Genomic DNA, 15,219 nt, shown 5'->3' with positions numbered 1-15,219 from the left:
AGGCGTTCAGTATCATAGGTGGCCTCCTTATACTCATACGGAAGGCCGCCATATACTTATACTGATTTCGACCCGGCCAGCAATGATTATATGCACCACATCAGTTGAAACTCTGAGCTCCAATTTGTTTGGTGTTCATCGTCATTACGAGAAGCTCAGCTGAGAGCTACCAGTATAGTCCCAATCCAGTCCCTGAGTCCTGAAACCCTCCTCTGTCTGCCCACTGCATCAATAGTATCCAGAAGGGAAAATTGGCCCTATTCTCTCCCCCCGCGCGGCTCATGGCGGTGACTGTCGACCCATCTCCTCGTTATTAAATGCTCTCTCAATATTCAGAAGACCACCATTGCGTACTCTTTCAGTTGGAGAGACGTCTCAACTTTAAGCATCACTGCGTGGAAGGCCATCTTCTCCGACCTACACTTGAGTTATGCCAGAAGTTCTTCGACGTCAGATCTCTCTTCCCTTCAAGTCTTTTATTTGTTAAAAAAAATTGTTTTGCTTGAAATGTTAAATGCTACGTTTGGTAATCAGCATAATTGCCTCTTTACATTTACGAGAGCATAACCAGGCTTTTATGAATACAGAAGGTGACTACGCATATGTAATGTAATGATAGAAGTTTAAGACAAAACATTTTGAAAAATGTAACAAAATTTAATAACATTTGTCCATAGTTGTTTTAAAATCCATTGAGTATGTAAAGTTTAGTGGTCTATATCTCTATATCGATGGTGAAAACCAAACCTATATCGATGGTGAAAACCAAAAGTTCTCGAATAATTTCAACTCACCCTTATACATTTGTTACTGGAAAACCATTCACTTGTACATGTCTAAGTGTATGTACATGCATGTATGTATCTGGAAAACCCCCACTCAGCGATGAAGATAAAAGGAATATTTATAAGAAGAAATTGTTCACTCCAGACTGCATGACGCCTATTTAAAACTTAAAAAAATGCCAGCACCACTGTACACGGGCTCTTGGTCATATGTTGGCAGAGCTTATGTGTGTGTGTGTTTTGTGTTAAAGGTACATATATATTGTAGAAATTAAGGTTCGTTTATCTGTAGTTTTATGATACACACGAATATTTTTTTTCGTCTTTTTTAAAAGAAAAAAGGTTTAAGTAGTGTCGGTTTTAATCTTTGATTATTTTGCATAGTCAATATTAACAAGTAGTGTAATGGAGAGATATTGGGTGATTTAGTAAAAGGAACGAAAGAGAGAGGAGAAGTGTCTTCTATTCCGTGGGAAGAAGAAAAATTATGGAATGAACTGAGTGTAGAAAAATCGAGAATATAAGGATTAAACTGCTGACTTTGGACCAGACAAACACTTTTGTAGTGATGAAGATGGTGATCTTCCCACAGATGCAGGAGGTGTGCTGAGGGTATATAAAGAAAGAGTTTTACCGTACTAAACCCTGATGAGACAAATTCACTTAAAAACAGCCCTTCACGACCTAGTCGGCTACATAGAGTGTTCTCTCGCTGTCAAGGAATATACAATGGCATTTCTTGACATTGAAGGTGCTTTCAATAATGTAAAACCGACGTCAATCATGAAGGAGTTGAAGTTTCTAGGCATCAACTCTACCGTAAGAAAGTTTTTTATTTAATAACTTTAACTGCATTACGGCAGGCTTGGGATCTGTGGATCTAAAAAAATGGGTCAGCAGAGGAATACCTCGAGAATGTGTACTGTCTCCGCAACTTTGGAATATAGGCATTAACAATATAGTATTGTCTCTGAAAGAAAATGGCGTAAAAGTGGTCGCGTATGCTGATGACGTGGCAATTGCTGTTAGACGAAAATGTCCCAGCACTCTAAGAGATATACTTCAGGAAGCTCTACGTGTAACAGCAAAGTGGGCTACGAAAGTTGTCTAGGTATAAATCCGTGCAAGACAGAAGTTATTCTTTTCAGCAGGAGATACAAGTTGTCTACAGTGGAACCTGTCTTCTTGGATGGAGAGAATGTTCCATTTACAGAAAACGCAAAATACCTGGGTGAAATTGAATTGAACTTCAAATCCAACATTTTGGACAGGGCAAGATACTGTTCAATATACAATTCATTCAATTTTAGATATAAATCATAAATCCAACATAAAATATGGGGAATTCCTATTGTGAGGACACACCCAGTGAATCTTCTTTCACCCAATGTTATTTTTGTTATTCTGGCAACTCCTAATTAGAACGTTAAAAGCCGCTGAATACAATATACCGTTATTTAAGCCATAATGACCAGAGATGGGTTTCTACCGGGTTAATACCCAAATTGTTTGGGTAAATACCCAATAAATACCTTTATTGGGTATTTATAATTTTGCAGATATCTTGGGTATAAAAACATTTTCCAAACAATTTTTGATTATTTCGTATCTTTTATATATAAACCTAACCTTCTGATCTCGTAACATCAGATTTTAGTTATACAATATATAGCCGCTATATAGACCAATATCCAGACTGAACGTTTTGAGGCAATAAATTGTTAATTTTTCATCCGATTTCGATGAAATTTAGCACAGTGAGTTCTGGTAGACCCCCACCCATTTCTGTGAAGTGTTGTTCCGATCGGACTATATTTGGATATAGCTGCCCTATAGACCGACCGCTCGATCTCCCGATATAGGATATTGAGGCTATAAAAGATCCATTTATTAACCGAATTCGATGAAATTTAGAACCTGGTTAGATCTGGTAGACCCTTACTCATTTCTGTTAAATGTGGTCCAGACCGGACCATATTTCGATATAGCTGTCACATAGACCGATCTTCCGATATAGTGTAATGAGCCTATAAAAGGAGTAAATTTCATCCTATTTCGATGAAATTTGGCACAACGAGTTCTGGTACCCCTACAAATCTTTTTGTTGGATATCGTCCAGATCATTCCATATTTGGGTATAGCTGTTATATAGATCTCCCGATATAGAGTGGCTGAAATTTGAAACAATGCGTTTTGATAGATAATCAATAAATAATAATCAATAAAAATACTTTTTTGGTCAAAAAATGCAAAAAATACACTTTTTTGACTTCCAAACTGCATAGCATTGAACTGAATAATCAGATGTGGGCAATTGTTGCGGCAAAGTCGTTGTAACAAATCCAAATCATGCATAAAAATTAAAATCGATTCACAAATGCCTTAACGAATTGCCATATACGAAGCCAATCTCGTCCAAATTAACAAATAAAAATTTAAACCCGTATATCCCCGAAACCAGGGGAGATATTGTAAATGAAAAACGGACTTTTTTGTAGGGATTTTTGAGCACTATCCAGCAAAAAAAAATTTTATATCGGACAACCCGAATAGTTTTTCGAAATGCCGAGGAAATTTTGCAGATGCGCCTGGACCACCTACACCCAGAGAAAAGTTGATAACAAACGTGCTCATTTCAGTACCATACGGTATTGATAATAAAGCAACACCGTATTTCACCCCCTACAGTGGTGGGAAAATGACGGTACTTTGCCAATACCGCCTGGTATTATTTTGTTCAAGTCATTGGCAAATACCAGACAAAGGAGCCTATTAACAATTGACGGCGTCACATTTATATTCTTGTCATCGCGCCAGAAGTGTTGTTGGGCTTTGTACTTAAAATACTGTCGCCATTATAAAATATTTATTAAACAAACAAATAAAATGTTTTAATACAATTTGGGTGCGTGGAAATCTGTTAAAATACTCAAAAGCGGTGAAAATCGAAATTGTACGAATTCTGAGGACATTCTACATCAAAAACATGATAGTCCATTGTGTGGAAAACGACACTGTGGTGGTGTTTTCACATGAAAACCACTTCTGGGAATCAATGAATATGGAATCAATTCCTGAATACGAAGAATTGAGGTTGGTCACGGTGTAACATTATTTTTTGTAATTATTGACATACATAAATAATCGAAATAAAATTAGATTAAAATTATTTTCAATGTTTCTTTTCCTACGGCGTTGTAGGGCTCCGAAATTTTGCGCATAAGCAGGAAGATGACTCTATCCGTTCGAAAATTCCGTCACTGTGTGAGATTTGGACACAATTATCACCACAATGCTACCCCGAAAGACTTAACTCTTAAAAAATTACCCTTTATTAGTGCAGATGATTGTACAAAAACACCTGTCAGCAAATCTACGACTATTCTGAACTAATGAAATCAACTGTAAATCCAAGTTTCCCAATGTCTAACAAATAGATGTGTTGCAGTTTTTCGCAGTTCAAATCCGTTCATCGACCTACGAAACTGATTTCAATTAAATAATTTACTTTAAACGCAATGAGGGTTAAAAGAGTTGCAAGAAATTGTTGTCCATTAAACTAAACTCTATTCTTTTGCATATCTCCTGAGACGGCCACGAGTGTTTGAGTGTACATATCTGTGTGTATCAAAAGTCTGCATGAGGCAAAGAGTTCACGAACAATTCAAACTCATATTCAAATAAATAAAACAATCAGAGTGACAGTTTTAATTAATGTCATTAGCCAAGGCACACACGCATTTGGAACAAAATGTTTGGTTGGGCAAATATAAAGACTGTCCCAAGCATATGATGGATCAAAGTCTTTTATGAAAAGCCTATAAACCTATGGTGAGTTTCTTTAAACTCTCTCAGAATTCTTTACTTTCCCAGTAGTATTCAAAGAAAATTGCAACATATGATTTATCTCAAAAAAAAAACAAAGACGTTGTAATTTTTTATGAGCTAAGGTTTTCGGGGTGGCAGCACTGGATGATAACTATTGGGTTGCCCAAAAAGTAATTGCGGATTTTTTAAAAGAAAGTAAATGCATTTTTAATAAAACTTAGAATGAACTTTAATCAAATGTACTTGTTTTACACTTTTTTTCTAAAGCAAGCTAAAAGTAACAGCTGATAACTGACAGAAGAAAGAATGCAATTACAGAGTCACAAGCTGTGAAAAAATTTGTCAACGCCGACTATATGAAAAATCCGCAATTTCTTTTTAGGCAACCCAATATGTACAAACGTCATCTGTCAAAGTGAAAATGTACTTCGATATAGAGAACACGCAAATTATTGAAATTTTTTATGAAAATTCGTTCTTTATGACAACAGCAACATAAAAATATTTTTTTTTATCTATGAGGCTCATTTCTGCCTAAATGTATACGTAAACAAGCAGAAATGTCGCGCCTGGAGGTGATGGACAGTCACACGCCGTACAAAAGTTGCCGATGCATCCCGATGATGGTGTGATTTGTGAACTGGTGGCATTGATCAATTTTCATTTAAAGACAAAAAATTACGCTTAAAAAGTCAAATTTTCTTCAAACTGAGCTTAAAAAATTACCACAAACACAATTAAGTGTCAAAGTAACGAACACTTAATAAATTTATGAGGAATGAGGTAAATTCATTTAAGAGGTTTTCCTATAAATTCAAATTTTTGTTACACCCAGAGAAGGGTGCCCCGGTAGCCGAGTTGGTAGCCTGCTTGGATTACCAGTGCAGGGGACATGGGTTCGATTTCCGCTAGAAGCCTTGGCCTGTCGCTACTTTGGTATCACAATGGACTTAAAATTGTCTAAGTGGGTCGGTAAAGGACTGCCACTCTTACCTAACCTACACCCAGAGAAAAGTTGATACCAAACGAGCTCATTTCAGTACCATCATGTATTGATAGTAAAGCAACACCGTATGGTACAAAAACAATACCGGTTGCTTTGGACGAAACGAAAAATGATTAGTACCGTTTGGTACTAGTCTTAATACCGAACTGGTGTTGCTTTTAATACCAATCTGTTATTGGTTTTAGCACCAGATGGTTATTGTACCAAACCGTTGTTGATTATTCCACCCCTTAACGAACCAAAAAAAACCATTGAAAATAACTATAATCTAATTTTATTTTGATTATTTACATAAATAAATACAAAAAAAGTAATTAACACCCTGACCAACATCAATTCTTTGTATTCAGCAATTGATTTCATATGCATCGATTCCCAGAAGTGGTTTTCATATGAATACATCAAAACAGTAACGTTTTCCACACAAAAGACTATCATGTTTTTAATGTAGAATATCCTAAGAATTTTGGACTATTTCCATTTTCAACGCCTTTGAGTATTTGAACAGGTTTTCACGCAATCAAATTCCATTAAAACATTTTATTTATTTGTTTATCAAATATTTTATAATGGCGTCAATATTTTAAGTACAAAGCTCAACAACACTTCTGGAGCGATGACAAGAATATAAATGGGACGCCGTCAATTCTTAATAGCCTTCTTCGTCTGGTATTGAATTGATACCAAATTGTATTAAAAAATCTTTACCAATGACTCGAACAAAATAATACCAGGCGGTATTGGAAAAGTACCGTTATTTTTCTATCATGTACTTACTTACCTTTTTTGGCGGTAACAGGACGATAGGCACCAGTCAACCGAGTTATCGGTTCATCATGCTTGATATCGATAGTTATGCATAAAGAGCAACTGTTGTATATCTGTCTTTGACTATCCCAAAAGAAAGATTACTCATAGATTCATTAAAGATTGACGATAAACCAGTAAGGAAGGGCAAAAGTCTGGCGGTGCCGACTGTATAATACCCTACTCCTGCCCTATAAGTACAATGTGGCAGCTATATCCAATTCTGAACCAATTTTTATGGACATCGGCGAGCAAATATGTTCAAACTGTAATAACTGCGGTTCCATTTGACAACATTATTGCAAATTACCCAAAATCTGACGAATATATATATGGGAGCTATATCTAATTCTGATCCGATTTCGAAAAAATTTCTCAGATAATGTGGTAATCGTCGCGGAAAGCGTTGTGCAAAATGTTGGCAATATTGGTGAAACAATGCCCTGGTAGTGGCTCTTGGGGTGAACATCTGGCGATATACACATATGACAGCTTTATCTAAATCTGGGCCGTATTCTATGAAGTTAACCAGTAATATCGAGAGTTATAAGAAAATCCTTCCTGCAAAATTTCGGGAGAATCTAACCATTTTCTTGCTATATTTCTCTAAATCGGACGAACATATATATGGGAGTTATACCTATACCTGAACCGATTTCAAGCAAATATCTCAGATATTGTCGTAGTCGTCGAGGAAGGCGTTATGCAAAATGTTGGCAAGATGGGTCAATAAATGCGCTTGCTGTGACTCTAGAAGTTAAAATCGGGCGATTTGTATATATGAGAGCTATATCTAAATCTGAACCGATTTCCATGAAATTCACCAGTAATGTCGAGAGTCAAAATAAAATCTTTCCTGCCGATTTTCGAAAGAATCGGTTAACAAAAGACCATTTTATTGCAATATTACTGCAAATCGGACGAACATGTATATGGGAGTTATACCTAAACCTGAACTGATTTCGAGCAAACTTCTTAGATATTGTGGTAGTCATCGAGGAAAGCGTTGTACAAAGTTTTGGGAAGATTGGTCAATAAATGCTCTTGCAGTGGCTCTAGGAGTGAAAATCGGAAGATATATATACATGAGAGCCATATCTAAACTGAACCGATTTCCATAAATTCCGAATTTCCGAATTCACCAGTAATGTCAAGAATCATAAAAAAATCCTTCCGAGAGAATGCATTATTACTGAAAATCGGAAGAACATATATTTGGCAGCAATATCCAAATCTGAACCGGTTTTTTTCCAATTTTAATAGGCTTCGTCTTTAGGCCAAAACACATGTCTGTACCAAATTTGAAGACGATCGAATGAAAACTGCGACCTGTACTTTGTACAAAAATTAACAGGGACAGACAGACGGCCATAGCTAAATCGAATCAGAAGGTGATTCTGAGTCGATCGGTATGCTTATCAATGGGTCTATCTGTCTTCCTTTTGGATGCTACAAACAAATTCACTAAGTTATAATACCCTGTACCACAGTAGTGGTGTAGGGTATAAAAACATGAACATAAAATATTCATTCCAGGATAGTAATTATAAAACAATTTCACTTTCCTATAACGGTGTTTATATATACATACTCACATTTCTGTCAAGATGTACTCCTATATCAATAACATTTAGCTTGCGTTTGTGCCATAAATAATACACGATGAATGATGCTCAGACATGACGCTGCTACTTGTCATTAATTTAAAGTCAGTCTTGACAAAAATTGTAATCATTTAATTTATTAATTGAGCCTGTCTTCTTTTAGTTGTTTTAGTGTTGTTGTTTGCTTTTTGGTTTGTTGCTCTAGTGTTTTCTTCTTGTTTTAATTTCAATTACTTTTGATGTGATAACCAAACACACGCGTACTAAAATAATATAACTAACCACCATGAAAAGTGTGTGGTGGGTACATTAGTCCGCCTCTCATGCAAGTAGGTTGTACACATATGTGTGTGTGTGTGTGTGTGTTTGCATTTATTTTAGGGCAGCCTTTTTAATGACACCACATATGTAGCTTCGCGTGATAAGAAATCAAATTTTTTCAAGAAAGATTGATTTATTTTCATAATTGATTTGCAAAGAATAATAACGGGCAATGATTTATGTATTTGACATCTTTACCCCAAGTAATTTGTGTCGTTTTTTTTTGCATAAAGAAAGTTTTAGTTTTTTTTTAAGATCGAGATATAGAGCAAAATAAATGTTTTCGATGGTCGCTGAAACATGTTTAATGGAATTGTTCAATTGTGTATAACAAAATATCGATCTGTTTAGTAGCAATATCTAAAAATAAACCGATCCATATACGACACGGATGTCGAAAAGCCTAACATAAGTCACAGTGAAATCGGATTATAAATGCGCCTTTTATGGGGCCAAGACTTTAAATTGAGATATCGGTCTATATGGCAGCTATATTCAAATTGGGACCGATTTGAGCCAATTGAAGAAGGATGTCAAAGGTCCTAGCACAACTCACTTTCCCAAATTTGGCAACATCGGACAATAAATGCACCTTTTATGGCCCCATAACCTTATATCGAGAGATCGGTCTATATGGCAGCTATATTCAAATCTGGATCGACCTGAGCCAAATTGAAGAAGAATGTCGATGAGCCCAACTTAAATCACTGTCCCAAATTTCGGCAACATCGGACAATAAATGCACCTTTTATGGCCCAAAACCTTAAATCGAGAGATCAGCCTATATGGCAGCTATATTCAAATCTGAACCGATCTGAGCCAAATTGAAGAAGGATGTCGATGAGCCCAACTCAAATCACTGTCCCAAATTTCGGCAACATCGGACAATAAATGCGCCTTTTATGGTCCAAAACCTTAAATCGAGAGATCAGCCTAAATGGCAGCTATATTCAAATCTGAACCGATCTGAGCCAAATTAAAGAAGGATGTCGAAGGTCCCAACATAACTCACTGTGCCAAATTTCGGCGAAATCGGGCACTAAATGCGCTTTTTATAGGCTCAAAATCGGTCTATATGGCAGCTATATTCAAATCTGGACCGATCTGAGCCAAATTGTAGAAAGATGTCAAGGGACCTAACACAACTCACTGTACCAAACTTTGGCGAGATCGAATAATAAATGTACCCTTTATAAGCCTAAGACTTAAAATCAAGAGATCGGTATATATGGCAGCTATATCCAAATCTGAACCGATCTGAGCCAAATCGAAGAAGGATGTTGAAAGGCCTAACACAACTCACTGTCCCAAATTTTGGCAAAATCGGACAATAAATGCGCCAATTATGGGCCCCAAACCTTAAATCGGGGGATCGGTCTATATGTCAGCTATATTAAAATCTAGACCGATCTGGGCTAAATTGAAGAAGGATGTCGAAGGGTCTAACACAACTCACTGTCCCAAATTTCAGTAAGACCCTAAATCGGCGGATCGGTCTATATGCAACTTATATTCAAATCTAGGCCGACCTGAGCCAAATTGAAGAAGGATGTCGAAGGGTCTAACACAACTCACTGTCCCAAATTTCAGTAAAATCGGGTCATAAATGCGGCTTTTATGGGACTAAGACCCTAAATCGGGGATCGGTCTATATGGGGACTATATCAAGATATAGTCCGATATAGCCTATCTTCGAACTTCACCTGCTAATGGACAAAAAAAGAATCTATGCAAAGTTTCAGCTCAATATCTCTATTTTTAAAGACTGTAGAGGGATTTCATGGACATGGCTAGATCGCCTTCGATTTTTACGCAGATCAAGAATATATATACTTTATAGGGTCGGAAATGGTTATTTCGATGTTTTGCAATACCCACCATTCTTCAGTGGTGGGTACAATATAGATCCCATATATGTATGTATGGCCCGAATTTTACTTTTAGAATCTTTGTTAGCGTTTTTCATAACGGATCTTCTAAACATTTTGCACAATGTCTTCTTTTATGACTTCTTCTATGTATACCGACTTTGGTCGAAATTGATTCAGTTTGAGACATAGCTCTCATATCTATTTTCGTCCGATTTTGACTAATACTGCGATAATTTGGTGGCACGAAAGCTTTTCTAATGATCTATCATATCATGCCGAATTTCATATCATAGATATAACGCCCATACATATGTATCTTCTAATCTTCTCAAATATAGGTAAGGTTAGGTTAGGTTTAAGTCTGCCATCAGGCTCACTTATACGTTTTCGTCCATTGTCATACCACAGGAACAGAAGAAGGAAGATGCCTTCTAGTTCCTACCGTTGAACCATCCAGATTGCTTTAAAAAGCTCAACAATTTGCGAATGTTCACATCCGCTAAATCAGATAGGTTCTGAAAAAAATGAGACCCTAATGTGAAACTTGTTCTGACTGCTAGTGCGGGACACATACACAGAAGATGTTCTATAGTTCCTTCTTCTTCGATGTCCTCACAGCTTCTGCAAAAGTCGTTGCTGGCAACCTTCAGTCTGTCAGCATGTTTTCCGATTAGACAGTGACCTGTCATGGCGGACACAATGACTGAGACGTCTGTTCTAGCCAATGAATGACAGCAAAGCAGTAGACCTCTTCAAGTCTGGATTAGGCCACATAGTTTCGGAATGCTCACAGCCCCCTATTTGTGACCATCTATCATTCGTTGTCTTTCGGGCCTGATCCTGGAAACTTAGCCTACAAGTCGCTGGAGGCATACCCACAGATTCCAGTATCCCTGAAATGTGTAGGGTAGTATCAGTTTCGCAAGTTCATCCGCTTTAAAATTCCCTGGATATCCCTGCGGCCCGGCAACCGGAACAGGAGAATTTTGAACTGTTCAGCCATCTCGTTGAGAGATCTGCGACAGTCGAGGGCGGTTTTTGTGTTTCGAAATACGTTCTCCTGGGATTTAATGGCTGTCTGAGAAGATATTGATGGCAATCGTCATAACGACATTATATCTTAGCCATTCCACATGGTCCTTCATTGCAAGGATCTCCGTTTGTTATACATTCAAGTGGTCGGATAACCTTTTCGATATGACCAGTTCTAGATCTTTAGACTACGCCCCAAAGCCCATCTGGTCGTTTAGTTTGGAACCATCCGTATAGAAGTCTATATAACTTCTGTTACCAGGGAAATCGTAGTTTCAAGTATTAAAGTATTGAGCAGTAGGTGGACTTTTGAAGCGTCGTCCACCATACCGCAACACCATATAGCATTATAGGTCTGACAACTGTAGTATATACCCAATGCATGACACGCGGTCTAAACCCCCAACTTTTGCCAATGGCTCTCTTGCAGGTGTATAGGCCAAGAGTTGCCTTTCTTGTCCTTTCCAAAATGTTGGATTCTCAAATGTAAGCAAATTTTAGTTTAGACGACTTTAACTGCATACCCAATGTATCTTAAGGTCGACTCTGACCAAATATAAAAAACAAATTGTATAAAATAAAATTTAAGCAAAATTTTGTGCAAAATTTCAATTTTGACGAAATTTTCTTTAAAATTTCTTTAAAATTTTTCTAGAGAACCAAGTTTCTAGGAATATCAAATTTCGACTAAAATTTCTATGGAAACCACATTGTGAAAAACATTTCCATAAAAATCAAACTTCTACAAAATTTTCTGCAAAATAATATTTCGACGACATTTTTTATGCCCGGACGAAGTGCAAAGTTTTCCAAAAATTTTTATATTATTTTTATTTAATGAAAACATTAAACCACACAGCGTTGGCTCGACTTGAGGCAACTTATTTTATTTTCCAAAAAAAAAAGACAGCGTTTTCTTCGTTCACTCATACAACATGTATGCATAAACATCTGAAAAGCATTAAAAAAATTAAAATTTCAAAAGAAGACTTTAATCTTTGAAAGATGTCAAAAAAAGAGAGAAAAGCAAGCCGAAATCAAATTACCAAAGCCAAATAGACAGCAACAACTACAACAACATCATCAAACAAGCAAATCCATTCGTAAAAAAAACTCAAATAAAAATTAAACAGTGGCAAAAAAATTTTAATTGCTAAATTATCAGCTCTAAAGATGATCGACAATGATTTTTTTGTTTGTGTCTTTGTTTCTAGTATAGTTTCATTTAAAAAAAATTACTGGCGCCAGAAATTATAGGAATTGGACTGAGTGACGATAGATATTCGATTGAATGCATTCGATCAAAGCTTTTTCGAGGGCGTTTTAAAGGAACGAGAGCTAAAGCAAGCGAGCATTGAGAAATTGCAATTGCAGGTGTGACCAGGGTTGCCGATTTGTGAAATTATCTCGAAATAATTTTGTGGGCAAGTTTTTAGACACTCATTTACAACCCCATTTACACTGCTCTTTAAATCAGGATTTAATGGTTCGATCATCTATTTTACCTTTATAAAATCAGCTGACGGGAGCCTTAAATCCGGATTAGATGAGCAGTGTAAGCGGGGTTTTTCAAAACTTTTATAATTTCCTTAGAAAATTTTAATTTTCTATGTGCTTGGATAACCAGCGCGGTGTTAAGCTTCGATTCCCACCAGGAGCTTTGGTCTATCGCTACTGTTGTATCACAATAATTGTCTAACCCAAAATTAAATAATAAAATCAAATTTTGACAAAATACTCCATTTAGCCTAGTACTGACTTCGATTGTGCGTAAAATGTTGCTAAACATCAATTAAATTTTGTGTAATCTCACAATGTTTCCACATTGCTGCTAATTTGTTTAATTGTAATTAAGCTTTTATGTTCGGAGTGTAAAGCGTTGTTTTGGTAGAAAACAGTTGTATGTTGACATCATTGATATCATATAGCTGTCAAATAAGCTAAAAACAAATTTCTGTTGAAGTCCATGCTACTTTTATTACCAAGGGGATATTGTAGTTCCAATTGATTCTATCAGGAAAAGTGGTACAGTTCTTTTTATCAATAAGCGGCTCAGACAGTGTGTAATCCATAATGCCTGGGAAATCGAGCATTATATCTAGAATAACACAGTGTCAGTAGGCGCCGCATGACCAAATGGAAGCTCTCTTAGCCTCACAGCAGTGGTCGTAGCAGTTTGAGGAGGCATTAAAGCGCCGTCCACCAGACCATTACGGCATATAACATTATATGTATAACATAATGCAGTATATACTCAGTGCATGACCGCGGTTTAAACCCCCAACTTTTGCCAATAGCCTTCTCTCAAGTATATAGGGCAAGAGTTGACTTTCTTGCCTTTTCCAAAATGTTGGAAAAAACACCCAGGTATTTTGCGCTTTCAGTAAATGAAACATACTCTCCTCCCAAGGAGACCGATGCCACTGTAAGTAACTTGAATCTCCTTCTGAAAAGACCTAATAGAGCCTTGCACGGATTTACACCTAGACCACTTTCGGTTGCCCACTTCGCTGTTGCACGTAGAGCTGAAGTATATCCTGAAGTATATCTCTTAGAGTGTTATGAAACGTTCCCCTAACCGCAATTGCCACGTCATCAGCATACGCGACCACTTTTACATCTTCCAAAGATAATAATGTATTGTTAATGGCTGGCTACGTTCCAAAGTGGCTATCCAATTCGAAAGACTTCAAAATAAGCTAGTATGGATGCGCTGAAGAAATTGTATGGGAATGAGCCAAATTACCGGTAGATAACATTTGTTTCTTGGAAAAATTTAAACATACAAAATGTTTGTTGGTGACGGCAACTCTGGTTATGACTGTAATGGACAATCATTTGGCGCATTAGCAAATTTGAAATTTTGCTTAGTGCCAACAATTTGGACTTACCCCAATTTAGTAATCGGCGATTCCCTTTTTCATACTTGAGACCGGTGTTGAATAAATATTTCGTTTTCGCTTCAAATTGCACATCTATTTTTCAGCATATATTGTTTTTAGTTTTTGGTTTCGTTAAATGAACGAATGGTCACTTGGCTTTATCACACAATAAAACAACTGCCTGTCTTTTTTTAAATGGCAGAAACACAAAAAGGAATTATTCAACAAACAAAAAAAATTAATATATTATATAAAATTTGATCCACAGACCTTCAATTTATTGATTCCTATTTGCCTTACACACAAATTCTAATAAAAAACTTCTTTTTTTAGTTTTAAAATTTTTTCTTATAATTTTCACATTTTATCACATATACCTATTTTGTAGATTTTCTTTTTTTGTTTGTTATTATTTTAAAAAATAGCAAAAAATACTATGTTCAACTGTCCGTTTGCATGCTTATATTTAGACTGAGTGAGCCCATGATTTCTTTTATGTCAAAAAGCTTTAAACCACTCTTTGCGATATGAGTTTGTTTGGCTGCCGTGGGGAGCAACAACAATATTACCGTAAAAACTCTCTTTGTCTCTTTGCACAAATAATTGATGTGGAAATTGAGCAAGGCAGGCATTAGCAATCTGCGTTTCTGAAGCCGGTCTCTGTTATTGTTTTGGTAGAAGCTAAACAATCTTTGAATGTTATCATCATAAAAACACTTAAATTAATTAAATCAAATATACAATGTATGTAGGTGTTTCCATACTTATAATCACTTAACAAGAAATCCGGTTCGGCATCTATTGACGTTTTGAGGGTAGGAGGGCACGCAGTCCGACTCAGGGGTCGTGAGTTCGACTCCCACCAGGGTTTTTGGCCTGCAAGAATCTCCTGCTTGCTACACACAATTGCTGTGTTTAATTTTAGTATTGAATATACTAGCCGTGAAGGGTAAAAATAAACGCAAACAAAGAATGCAGTGCAAATCTGTTCGTTAGCTATGAAGTGGTAACGCAATTTGCCAACCTGTCGAAACAATACCATGAAAAAAGTGCAAACATTTGAAAAATTTATACCTAAAATTT

At 36.5% G+C, this 15,219-nt stretch overlaps 1 protein-coding gene across 11 annotated transcripts in view; it reads right to left on the bottom strand.

Moving 5' to 3' along the window:
* The window catches only part of LOC106084645 (SPARC-related modular calcium-binding protein 2), a 53,048-nt gene extending 38,234 nt beyond the window's left edge, over positions 1–14,814 (bottom strand). For 2 of the 11 annotated variants that reach the window (XM_059369065.1, XM_059369063.1), the window contains exons 1-2: positions 14,407–14,483; positions 14,146–14,321 (exon numbers count right to left, since the gene is read on the bottom strand). The gene's annotated coding sequence lies outside the window, so the exon portion shown is untranslated. Of the gene's footprint in view, positions 1–14,145; positions 14,322–14,406; positions 14,486–14,507 lie in introns of those variants that run through there. The other 9 variants (XM_059369064.1, XM_059369066.1, XM_059369056.1 and 6 more) reach the window with 8 other exon arrangements.
* Positions 14,815–15,219: the final 405 nt, after the last annotated feature.

Source organism: Stomoxys calcitrans, chromosome 5 (assembly GCF_963082655.1).
Source record: "Stomoxys calcitrans chromosome 5, idStoCalc2.1, whole genome shotgun sequence".
NCBI lineage: Eukaryota > Metazoa > Arthropoda > Insecta > Diptera > Muscidae > Stomoxys > Stomoxys calcitrans.
This window is presented reverse-complemented; position numbering and strand designations above follow the sequence as displayed.